Here is a 13,403-nt window from a genome sequence, read left to right on the forward strand (position 1 = left end):
ATACTTAAACAGAGGTGACTTGCAGATCAGTGAGACCTTTCCTTTCAATGAGTGGTGCTCAGAAAGTGGATATTCTATGTGGAAAAAATGAAACTGGATTCCTATTTCACACTATACCCAAAAATCAATTCTGGGTAGCTGGAAGATCTAAATGTGAAATGCAAAACTATCAAGCTTTTAGAAGCTATTGTAGAATATCTTAGCTATTGTAGATACCTTAAAACTAAAGATGAAAAGTGCTGATCATAAAGGAAAAGACTAATATTTCACTACATTAAAATTACCATTTCTAATTATTAGGAGGCATCATAAAGAGAGTGAAAAATCAAGCTATAAATTAGAAGATGTGTAATACATAAAATTAACAAAAGGCTAGTATGAAGAACATATAAAGAATGTCTATGAATCAATAAGAAAAAGATACACTAATAGAAAAAACACGAGCACAGACTTCAACAGGCACTTCATGAAAGAGGAAATGTAAGTGACCAATAAATACATAAAAAGATGATTAACCACTTTGGTAATTAGGGAAGTTACTTTAAAATATATCATGGGATACCATTATACACGTACCAAATTGGCAATAATTTGAAGTATGACAGTAGTCAATATTGGCAAAGATTTCAAGCAACAAGACCTATCACACGTTGCTGGTAAGAGCATTAGTTGATGCCATCACTTTGCACGTAATTTGCAATCCACAGTAAAGTAGAAAATGTTCATATCCCTATGATCCAGCTATTCCATTCCCTAAAGAAAGTCTTGCAGGTGTGCAATGAGATATGTACAAGACTTGGTGCATTGTTCACAATTGGCTCAAACTGAATACAACTCCATGTTCACCAACAATAGAATGGATAAGTGCTCTCTTTGGCAGCACATATTCTAAAATTAGAATGACACAGAGATTAGCATGGCTCCTGCACAAGGATGATACACAAATTCATGAAGCGTTCCATATTTTTCATCAAGGAGTCATGGATTTTTTTTTCAAGTCAAGTTGTTGTCCTTTCAATCTTAGTTGTGGAGGGTTCTGTTCAGCTTCAAGTTGTTGTCCTTTCAGTCTTAGTTGTGCAGGGGGCACAGCCCACCATCCCTTGCGGGAGTCGAACTGGCAACCTTGTGGTTGAGAGGGCATGCTCCAACCAACTGAGCCATCCGGGAGCTCAGCGGCAGCTCAGCTCAAGGTGCCGTGTTCAATCTTAGTTGCAGGGGGCAGAGCCCACCATCCCTTGCGGGACTCAAGGAGTTGAACCGGCAACCTTGTGGTTGAGAGCCCACTGGGCCATGTGGGAATCGAACCGGCAGCCTTCGGAGTTAGGAGCGCGAAGCTCTAACCGCCTGAGCCACCGGGCCGGCCTGGAGTCATAGATTTTTAAAACTTAGTATTTCATTACAGTTATCTCAGTATTGGTTAACTAAGTTTTGCCAGGACCATTATTGATCAAGCTAGTAAATCCAACAGCCATTTGAGAAAGAAACAATAGAATGGATAAATAAGTTTTGCTATATATTTATGATGAAATACCATTTGGCAATGAGAATGAATAAACAACACGTACATAAAGCACCATGGAAGAATCTTGCAAACATCATGTTGAGCAAAAAAGCCATTCACAAAAGAATCCATCCATTATGATTTCATTTCTATTATGTTCAAAACCAGGCAAAACTAAATTGTTTTAGGAATAAATACATAGCCCAGTGGTTATGTCTGGGGAGAGGGCAGGAGAAGGGATGGGGAAGAGCATCCTTGACTTGGATGGTGGTTAGTTCCATAGGTTCTTGCTTTATAATTATTCTTGAAACTATACATAAATGTTTTGTGTACTCCTCCGTATTTTGATCTCAGGGCAAAAAGGGCAGATTTACTCATTCATACCGCATACATATATTGTATGCAACCTTCATACTTTGAGAGCAGGTGATATCATAGGCCAGGGATGCTATGGTGTAATAATAATATTTCGGCCCTTTTGAGTTTATTCCCTACTCTGGTGATTCTACTGTGGGATTGTTGCTGCAGGAATACAGCTGCAGTGGGGAGCCTCACAGCTGACTTTGGTCTCCAAGAAGGGAGGAGGCAGAGCCAACCGTAATAGAAATCTCTAAGTCCTCAATATTCTTCCTTCCCTGCAACCTTTTGGCTTTCTCTGCTTTGCCACTCATGCTGCCCTCTGTTGATCCAGAATACTTCAGGAGGCATGGTGTCCAACCCCAGCTTGCCTTACTCACATAACCTTCTGATTTTGTGTCCATTTCCTCCCTAGTACAATTCCTCTGCCCTGGTGATAGCAATTTATAAAGCAGTTTCCATTAAAATGTATCATGTAACTGTCCCTAAAGTGTAGCTCTGCGTGTCCCTTTCGTCTTTGGATTTGTCTTCCTTAGCCACTAAACTTCCTTGAAGTCAGGATAATCAAAAGTTTCCTTGACAGGTTTTTCTAAACGTAGTTCCTCATGAATATTCAAATTAATCCTTTATCAAAACACAGTATCCTTTTTCCAAATGTGGTGGGAAGCCTTTGGCTGGCAGATTTGCCCACTCACAACCAGACACTGAGAATTTGCAGGCTCTTCCTTTACACTGCACACTCCTTGGGCAGCAGTGGTATCTACCTTCTTTCCCTATTCTGTCCCAGGAGCCTCGCATAGTACCTGGCCTGCTGCAAAGACTCAGTAAACATTTGATGAAGGCATACACGGAATGGAGAGGAAAGAAAACCAGTGATCACACCCCTCTGAGATAGGGCCGTGAATGTGCTGGAGAGACTTCTCCTCACCCTACAAAAGAGAAAATCCACTATTTAGCAAATATAAGGAAGAGTGGCCCACTTTGTAGAAACTAAGGAACCATAAGTAATAACAATGAGAAGTCATTTTCACCAATACATTAGCCATAACATTTCACTCTAAATGACAATATACAGTGCTGGCAAGGACGGATACCCTCAGTCAGGCTGATGGAGGTGAGCAGTGGTACAACTTCTAAGAGAAATTTGGCAACATTTAACAAGAACATTGAAAATATTTATGTCCTTTACTCTAGTAATCTCACTTCAGGGGCTTAGTCAAGAAAATAACCTAAAAGGAAAGTCAAGATATTCACTGCAGTTATTCTTTATAGTAACTAAAAAGGAGAAGCAATCTTAGTATAGATAGAGACAGTTGAATAAATCAGAGCATACTCACATGATGAAGATGTTAAAAGAGATAATTATGACACTATGCATCCATATCGGAAATAATTCTGTTAAGTAAAAAAAAAATATTGACCCCGTATTTTTGTTATATCGTGTAAAAACTATAGTGTGGATAAAACATAGAAGGACATGTACTGCAAGAAAAAAATAACAGTTTTTTGGGAGAAGTGACATTTTTAGCATGTTTGTTTCTATATATTAATTTTATGTTATATTTGTCATAGTTGAACATTTAAAAGAACTCAAGATTAAGCCAGATGTATAGCTCAATAGAAAATATCTGCTTATTACTGGTCTTTCTTCAGTATTCTTTTTTTCCAAGATAGTTTTTATTAATTTTTTTCATTAAAATTTATTGGGTTGTTAATAGTCAACAAAACTACATGGGTTTCAAGTATACATGTCTATAATACGTTATCTATAAATTGCGTTATGTGTTCACCACCCAGAGTCAGTTCTCCTTCTATCACCATATATTTGACCCTCTTTACTCTCTTTTATCCCTCCTCCCCTCTTACCCTCTGGTAACCATTAAATTGTTGTCTGTGTCTATAAGTTTTTGTTTCTTTGTTTGTTTGTTTTGTTCCTTTGTTGCTGTCAGTTTTATATCCCACGTAGAGTGAAGTCATATGGTTCTCAACTTTTTCTGTCTGACTTATTTCATTTAGCACAATAATCTCAGGTTCCATCCATGTTGTTGCAAATGGCAGTATTTCATCTTTTCTTATGGCAGAATAGTATTCTATTGTGTATATGTACCATGTCTTTATCCAATCATCTATCAAAGGACACTTTGGTTGTTGCCATGTCTTGGCCACCGTAAATGATGTCTTCAGCATTCTTCGATTGTGTAGGAATAAGGGCCAGTACCTAACATAGACAAGTCCAAGATACAGCTGGAAGGTACCAAAGCCAGAATTTGAACTTCCTCTGCTCACTACTGGCAATTTTATTGGGCAATTTACTGGGTACTAGGATCTGAGGATACAAAGACAATATTGATCTCTACCTAGAATTTTGTAAAATGTTCATGTGTCTGAGATTCCAAAAATAGAGTAAGGGGCAGGAGGAGCAGGAAAAGGAGAGGAGAGCTCTAAAATTGAAAAATCAATAGCAGATCAACTCAGCATCTGTTTCTGGCCAAAGTGAATAAAAAGGGATTGAATTTACCTTCCCATCTGAAACAACCTAAAAAAAAAAAAAGAAAGAAAGAGACAAAAATATCTGAAAAATAGTTTTGTGTATCTCAAGCAACAGAAGACAGTGATCCCTGAGAGATGGGAAACAAATAATGTGAATCTTAGTATTGCCCCAGCGTACTGCCTTGGGAGTTCCTAGATCATGATACAGGGAAGGGGAGCTGTGGTCAAGTAGATTCCCTAAGTTGAGTAGAAAGAGCTGAGAGTGTAGGGAGACCCAAACAGCTAGTTCATAAGACCAAGTACCAGAAGGAAGAGAGCTGAACAGAGAGAGAGAACCCCAGAGATGTGCACAGGGTCCCCTCAGGTGTTCAACATAATATTGGTTTGTGCGTATATGCAAAGAAATTACTCAAGACTCATAAAAAGTACCATCCAAAAAGATGAGAAGAAACAGTGCCCAGTAGGGCCAGGTCAGGGACTGTTCCCACCAGCTAGACAGGAAAACCTCATAGTTCATTGAGCACTGGATAGAGTACTTAGAAAGGTCTTATCTTAGTAAGGGAGAATACTTAGTCTTAGACTAAGCACTGCTCCAGACCTGCCTAAAAATATATTTAAAAAAAAAAAAAAGGATCAAATTGTTTCCAAGTAATTTAACTGCAATCCAGAGCAAAGCTCAGGAATATTTATAGGAATATAAAAGTATACAGCATCCAACAAAATAAAACTAATAGTGCATGACACCCAATCAGAGATTACCAGACATGCAAAGAGGCAGGAAAACACAACTGATATTGAGGAGACTAATCAATCAGTGAAAACCAAACTAGATGTTAGAATTAGCAGGGAAGGACATCAAAACAGTTACTATAACTATTTCATATGTTCAAAAAGTTAAGTAGACATGGAAGATGATAAAAACAATCAAATCAAACTTCTAGAGATGACAACTATGTTTGAAATGAAAAATACACGGATTGGGATTAATAACAAATTAGCCATTGCAGAAGAGAAGTAACTTGAAGAATGAAACAGAGAGGAAAAAAAATAAAATTAAAAGCCCATCAGTGAGATGTGGGATAACGACAAATAGCCTAATATACTGGTAACTGGAGTGCCTGAAGGGGTTGGGGGAGACAAAAATATTTGAAGAAATAATGGCCAAAACTTCCAAAACTTGATGAAAATTTAAACCCAAGAAGTTCAGTGAACCTCAAGCACAAGAAACATTTAGAAAACTGTACCAAAGCACATCATAATAAAATTGCTTAAAACTGACAATAAAGAGAAAATCTTAAAAACAACCAGAAAAAAAACAGATATGTCATGTACAGAGGAACAAAAATAAGCATGACATCATATTTGTAATTGGGAAACAATATAAATAAGAAGACAGTGGAGCAACATCTTTAAAGTGCTCAAAGCTAAGAACTATCCTAGAATTCTATGCTTAGGAAAAGTATCTTTCAGAAATAAAAGTGAAAAAAAGATATTTTCAGACATACAAAATAAAGAATTCACCACTAATAGTTTCACACAACAAGAAATGTTAAAGGAAGTCATTCAAGTAGGTGGATAATGATACCAGACAGAAAAAAATCTGAATCTTTACAAAGGAATGAAAACCACTGGAAGTGATAACCACATGGGTAAATATATACAATTCTTTTCTTATTTAAATTTTTAAAGATACAACTGACTTATACAAATATGATAATATATCATGAGACTTATAATATATGGAAAAGTAAAGTGCATAACAATACCATAAAGGTTAGGAGGGGACATTTGGAAGTATACTACTGTAAAGTTCTTGTACAATACGTGAAGTTGTCTAATGCCACTTGGGGTTAGACTCATAAGTTAGAATATATGCTATAAACCTTAAAGCAACCAGAAAAAACAACAACAAAGTTATAGCTGTAAGCAACAAAGGAGATAAAATGAAGTCATAAAAAAAATACCTGATTAATCCAAAAGAAGGCTGAAAAGAGGGAAAAGGGGACAAAAAATAGATGGGACAAGTAAAAACAAACAGCAAGATGATAGACCTAAACACATCAAGAATCACATTAAATGTAAATGATCTGAACACCCCAATTCAAAGGCAGATGTTATCAGATTGGATAAAAAAAGTAAGATCTAACTCTGTGAGGCCTACATGAAGTACAATTAAAATATAAAGACCCAAATAAATTAAAGGTAAAAGTATTAAAAAACATGTACCATGCTAACAGTAGCCAAAAGAAAGCTCAAGTTGATACAGTAATATCAGGTAAAATAGATTTCAGAGCAAAGAATATAACTAGAATTATTAAAGAGGTAATTTTATAATGATAAAGGGGTCAAGTAATCAAGAGGACAGAACAATCCTAAACATTTATGCACCTGATAACAGAACTTCAAAATACATGAAGGAAAAACTGATAGAATTATTTTAAGAAATATAAAAATTTACAATTATAGCGAGGTATTTCAATACCTCTCTCAATGATTGATAGAACAGATAAAATCAATCAGGATATAGAACAGTTGAACAATACTATCAACCAACTTGACCTAATTTACATTTATAAAACATTCCACCCAACAACAGAAAGTTACACATTCTCCTCAAATTCACATAGAACATTTACCAAGCCAGAGAAAAAAGACATGTTACATTCAGCGGAACAAAAATATGCATGATATTGTGTTTATGGGACATAAAACAAGTCTTAATATATTTTATTTATTAATTTTTTGAGTGATTCTTTTTTATTATTACGTAGTTATAGGTGTACAAAACAACATAGTGATTAGACATTATCGCTCCTCACAAAGTGATAACCCCAACAAGTCTACTACCCCTCTGACACTGTAATAGCTATTACAATACCATTGACTATAGTCCCTGTGCTATACTTTACATCCCGTGACTATATATCTTTTTAATTTTAGTTGACATTCAATATTATTTTATATTAGTTTCAGGTGTACAGTATAGTGGTTAGGCATTTATATAATTATTGAAGTGATCCCCCCGATAAGTCTGGTACCTATCTGACATGATACATAGTTTGTACAATAAGTATTAATATATTTTAAAGGATTCAAATCATACAAAGTATATTCTTTGTCCAAAATGAAATCATATTAGAAGCCAATAAAGGTAAGATCTTTGGAAAAATCCCCAAATATTTGGAAACTAAATAACACACTTCTAAATAGTCCATAGATCAAAAGGGAAATTAGCAATATTTTTATTGAATGTATATGAATAAACAATACATGAGAATTTGTAGGATGCCAATATAGCACTATTTAGAGGGGAATTTATAGCACTAAACCTATATAGAAAAGACAAAAAAAATTTTTTCTAGTAGCAAATGTACTCATTTTATTATTTTTTAATAGTTTTGGATGTACAAAGCAATATAATAGACATTTACACCCCTCACAAAGTGATAATGCCCCTCCCCCAAGCTACTACCCCTCTGACATCTTATATAACTGTTACAATACCATTGACTATCTTCCTTATGCTATCTATACTCCACCTCCCGTGACCATGTATATATATATATTTTTTTCTTATACTTGACTTACAATGTTATTCTACTTCAGCATCAGTTGTACAGCACATTGGTTATGCATCTATAGTCTATGAAGTGATCCTCTTGAAAAGTCCAGTGCCCACCTTACATAATCTTTACAACATTGTTGATTATATCCCCCATTCAGTATTTCGTATCCCCATGTCTATATTATGTCTACTAATTTGCTCTTTTTAATCCCTTCACCTTCTCTGCCATCCCTACTCCCTCCCATCTAGCAACCAACAGTTTTTTTTCTATGTTTCTGAATCTGTTTCTGTTTTGTTTGCTCATTTATTCTGTTCTTTAGTTTCCACATATAAGTGAGATCATATGGTATTTGTCTCTCAGCCTGACTTATTTCACTTAGCATAATATTCTCAAGGTCCATGTTATTGCAAATGGTAAGATTTCATTCTTTTTTATAGCCTAGTAATACTCCATTGTATAAATATACCACAGTTTCTTTGTCCAGTTGTCCATCAATGGACATTTTGGTTGTTTCCATATCTTGGCTATTGTGAATAGCGCTGCAGTAAACATAGGGGTGCATATATTTTTTTTCAAATTTTTTTGGATTTCTCTGGATAGATACCCAGGAGTAGAATTGCTGGGTCATAAGGAAGTTCCATTTTCAATTTTTTGAGGAACCTCCATGCTGTTTTCCACAGTGGCTGCACCAATCTGCAATCCCACCAACAGTGCACGAGGTTCCCCTTTTCTCCACATCCTCACCAACACGTGTTATTTGTTGATTTATTGATGATTGCCATTCTGACAGGAGTGAGGTGGTGTCTCATTGTGGTTTTTATTTGCATTTCTCTAATGATTAGTGATGTTGAGCATTTTTTCATATGTCTGTTGGCCGTCTGTATGTCCTCTTTAGGGAAATGTCTCTTCATGTCCTTTGCCCATTTTTTAACAGGGTTGTTCGTATTTTTGGTATTGAGTTGTCTGAGTTTTTAAATAAATTTTGGATTTTAACCCTTTATCAGATGTGTCATTGGCAAATACCTTCTTCCACTTGGTAGGATAACTTTTTGTTTTATAAATGGTTTCCTTTACTGTGAAAAAAAACCTTTTTAGTTTGATGAAGTCCCACATGTTTATTTTTTTCTTTTGCTTCCCTTGCCCAAGGAGATATATCAGTAAAACTATTACTAAGAGTAATGTCTGCGAATTTACTTCCAATATTTTCTTCTAAGAGTTTTATGATTTTGGGTCTTACACTTAAGTCTTTAATCCATTTTGAATTTATTTTTGTATATGGTGTAAGAAGGTGGTCCAGTTTCATTTTTTTTTGCATGTATCTATCTATCTTCCCCAGCACTGTTTATTAAATAGACTGTCGTTACCCCAATGTAAATTCTTGCTTCCATTGTCGTAGATTAAATGACCATATAGGCATGGATTTATTTCTGGGCTCTCTATTCTGTTCCATTGATCCATGTGTCTGTTTTTATACCAATACTATGCTGTTTTGATTACTATAGCCCTGTAGTATGATTTGATGTTAGGTAGCGTGATACCTCCCACTTCGTTCTTATTTCTCAAGATTGCCGTGGCTGTTCGGGATCTTTTATGATTCCATATAAATTTTAGGATTATTTGTTCTAGTTCTGTGAAAAATGCAATTGGTAATTTGATAGGGATTGCGTTGAATTTATATATTGCCTTAGGTAGTATGGACATTTTAACTATATTCTATCCATGAACATGTTATATGTTTCCATTTATTTGTGTCTTCTTTAATTTCTCTCTTCAATGTCTTATAATTTTTTGAGTACAGGTCTTTTACTTCCTTGGTTAAATTTATTCCTAGTATTTTATAGTTTTTGAGACTATTGTAAATGGGAATATTTTCTTAATTTCTCCTTCCGATAGTTTGTTATTGGTGTATACAAATGCAACTGATTTCTGAATATTAATTTTGTATCTTGCTACTTTACTAAATTCATTTATCTATTCTAATAGTTTTTTGGTGGTATCTTTGGTGTTTTCTATATATAGTATCATGTAATCTGCATGTAATGACAATTTTACTTCCTCCTTTTATTTTTTTAATTAAAGTTTATTGGGGTGACAATTGTTAGTAAAGTTACATAGATTTCAGGTATACAATTCTGTATTACATCATCTACAAATAACATTGTGTGTTCACCACCCAGAGTTAGTTCTTCCATCACCATATATTTGATCCCCTTTACCCTCATCTACCACTCCCCTGCCCCCTTACCGTCTGGTAACTACTTCCTCCTTTTTGGATGCTTTTTATTTCTTTTTCTTGCCTGCTTGCTGTGGCTAGGACTTCCAGTACTATGTTGATAAAAGTGGTGAAAGTGGGCAGCGTTGTCTTGTTCCTGATTTTAAATGGAATGCTTTCTTCACCTTTTCCCCATTGAATATGATGTTAGCTGTGGATTTATCATATATTATACTTATTTGTTTGTTTATTTATTTATTGTAAGGAGGGCGCAGCTCACAGTGGCCCATGCGGGGATCAAACAGGCAACTTTGGTGTTATCAGCACCATGCTCTAACCAACTGAGCTAACTGGCCACCCCCTATAGGGCCTTTAGTATGTTGAGATATGATTCCCTGTATTCCCACTTTGCTAAGAGTTTTGATCATAAATGCATGTTGAATTTTGTCAAATGCTTTTTCTGCATCTATTGATATGACCATATGATTTTTATTTTTCATTTTGTTAGTGTGTATCACATTAATTGATTTGCAGGTATTGAACCAACTTTGCACACCAAGAATGAATCCCACTTGATCATGGTGTATGATCTTTTTAATGTATTGCTGAATTCTGTTTGCTAATACTTTGTTGAGGATTTTGCATCTATATTATTCATTAGGAATATCGGCCTATAGTTTTCTTTTTTGTGATATCTTTGTTTGGTTTTGGGATCAGAGTAATAGTGGCCTCAAAAAAATGAGCTTGAGAGCCTTCCCTCCTTCTGGATTTTTTGAAATAGTTTGAGGAGAACAGGCGTTAATTCTTCTTTGAATATTTGGTAAAATTCACTTGTAAAGCCATCTGGCCCAGGGCTTTTGTTTGTTGGGAGCTTGTTGATTACTGATTCAATTTCATTGGTAGTAATCAGTCTGTTCAGAATTTTTGTTTCTTGTTGATTCAGGCCTGGAAGATTGTATGTTTCTAGGCATTTATCCAGAAATTTTTCTTCCAGATTGTCTGTTTATTAGTGTACAGTTGCTCGTAGTGTTTTCTTAAATTTTTTTGTATTTTTGTGGTGTCAGTTGTCACTTTTCCTCTTTCATTTCTGATTTTATTAATTTCGGTCCTCTCTTTTTCTTGGTGAGTCTGACTAAAGGTTTGTCAATTTTGTTTATCTTTTTTAAAAAACAGCTCTTGGTTTCATTGATCTTTCGTGGTTTTTTTTTGTGTTTTGTTTTGTTTTTGTCTCTTATTTATTTCCACTCTGATCTTTATTATTTCCTTCCTTGTACTCCCTTTGGGATTATTTTGCTGTTCGTTTTCCAGTTCCCTTAGGTATAAAGATAAACTGTTGATTTGAGATTTTTCTTGTTTCTTTAAGTAGACCTGCATTGCTATGCATCCCATAGATTTTGGGTCATTGTTTTTTCATTTTCACTTGTCTCAAGGTATATTTTGATTTCTCCCTTGATCTCATTGTTGACCCACTTGCTATTTAGTAACATGTTATTCAGCCCCCATGTATTTGTGTGTTTTCCAGTTTTCTTTTTGTAATTGATTTCTAGTTTCATAGCACTGTAGTCAGGGAAGACTCTTGATATGATTTCAGTCTTCTTAAATTTATTGAGACTTGTTTTGTGGCCTAGAATGTTGTCTAGCTTGGAAAACATTCCATGGGTTCCATTTGCACTTGAGAAGAATGTGTATGTTCTGCTACTTTGGGGTGAAATGCTCTAAAATTATCAATTAAATCTAACTGATCTAATGTGTCTTTTAAGGCCACTGTTCCCGTGTTTTCTGTCTGAAGGATCTGTGCATTGGTGTCAATGGGTGTTGAAGTCCCCTACTATAATAGTGTTACTGTTGATCTCTGTCTTTATGTCGTTCAAAATCTGTTTCTTATATTTAGGAGCTCCTATGTTAGGTACATAGATGTTTACTAGGGTTATGTTCTCTTTTTGTTCAATCCCTTTATAAATATGTAGTGGCCTTTTTGGTCTTTTATTATAGTCTTCATTTTAAAGTTTATTTTGCCCAATTTAAGTATTGCTACCCCAACTTTTTTCTCATTTCCATTTGCGTGAAATATCTTATTCCATCCCTTTACTTTTGGTCTGTGTGTGTCTTTTGATCTGAGTCTTTTGTAAACAGCATATGCACGGGCCTTGTTTTCTTATCCACTCAGCCACCCTATGTCTTTTGATTGGAGCATTTAGTTCATTCACACTTAAAGTAATTATTGATAGGTACCTATTTATTACCATTTTGTTACTCATATTTCTGGTCTTCCCTTGTTAGTTTGTTTTCACCTTTCTTCTGCTTAAAGAAGCCCTTTTAACATTTCCTGCAATGCTGGCTCAGTGGTAATGAATTCCTTTAGCTTATTCTTTTCTGGGAAGCTCTGTATTTCTCCTTCAATTTTAAATGATAGCTTTGCTGGGTTATAGGCCCAGCAAGAGAGCAATCTTGGTTATAGGCCTTTGTTTTTCATCACTTTGAATATTTCCTGCCACTCTCTTCTGGCCTGCAATGTTTCAGTAGAAAAGTCAGCTAGCTTATAGTCTTATGGGAGTTCCCTTGTAAGTAACCTGCTCTCTTTCTCTTGCTGCTTTTAGGATTCGCTTTGTCTTTAACCTTTGCCACTTTAACGATGATGGGTCTTGGTGTGAGCCTGTTTGGATTCATCTTTTTTGGGATTGTCTGCACTGCCTGGGTTTGTAAGTTATTCTCCTTCACCAAGTTAGGGAAGTTTTGGGTCATTATTTCTTCAAATAGGTTCCCCATCCCTTGCTCCCTCTCTTCTCCTGGTATTCTAATGATGTGAATGTTGTTGCACTTAATGTTATCCCACAGATCTCTTAAACTATTTTCATTATTTTTTATTCTTTTTTCTTTTTGTTGTTCTGATTTCTGCTATCTTGTCTTCTAAATTGCTGATTCAATCCTCTGCTTCATCTGATCTGCTGGTGATTCCTTCGAGTGTGTTCTTCATTTCAGTTATTGTATTCTTTATTTCAGACTGGTTATTTTTTTTATGATTTCTGTGTCCTTCTTTATGTTTGCTATCTCTTTGTTGAAATTCTCACTAAGTTCCTTAAACATTCTTATAATCAGTGTTCTAAACTCTGTCTGATAGGTTGGTTGCCTCTGTTTCATTTAGTTCCACTTCTGGAGGTTTCTTTTCTGATCTTTTATTTGGGACATGTTTCTTTGTTTCCTCATTCTGGCTGTCACTCTGTGTTTGCTTCAATGTATTAGGGAGATCACCTATGTCTGTCAGTCTTTGCTTTATGGC

The 13,403-nt window shown here is 35.3% G+C and overlaps 1 protein-coding gene and 1 non-coding gene across 10 annotated transcripts in view; both read left to right on the forward strand.

Moving 5' to 3' along the window:
• Positions 1 to 13,403, forward strand: part of GREB1L (GREB1 like retinoic acid receptor coactivator) — a 257,946-nt gene that overhangs the window by 163,093 nt on the left and 81,450 nt on the right. The gene's annotated exons all lie outside the window — the stretch shown is intronic.
• On the forward strand, positions 865 to 968 carry LOC141567052 (U6 spliceosomal RNA). Its single transcript, XR_012489449.1, has one exon. It is a non-coding gene; the product is annotated as a U6 spliceosomal RNA (small nuclear RNA).

This window comes from Rhinolophus sinicus, chromosome 4 (assembly GCF_057876585.1).
Source record: "Rhinolophus sinicus isolate RSI-liver-muscle chromosome 4, RSI-T2T, whole genome shotgun sequence".
NCBI classification, from domain to species: Eukaryota; Metazoa; Chordata; class Mammalia; order Chiroptera; family Rhinolophidae; genus Rhinolophus; species Rhinolophus sinicus.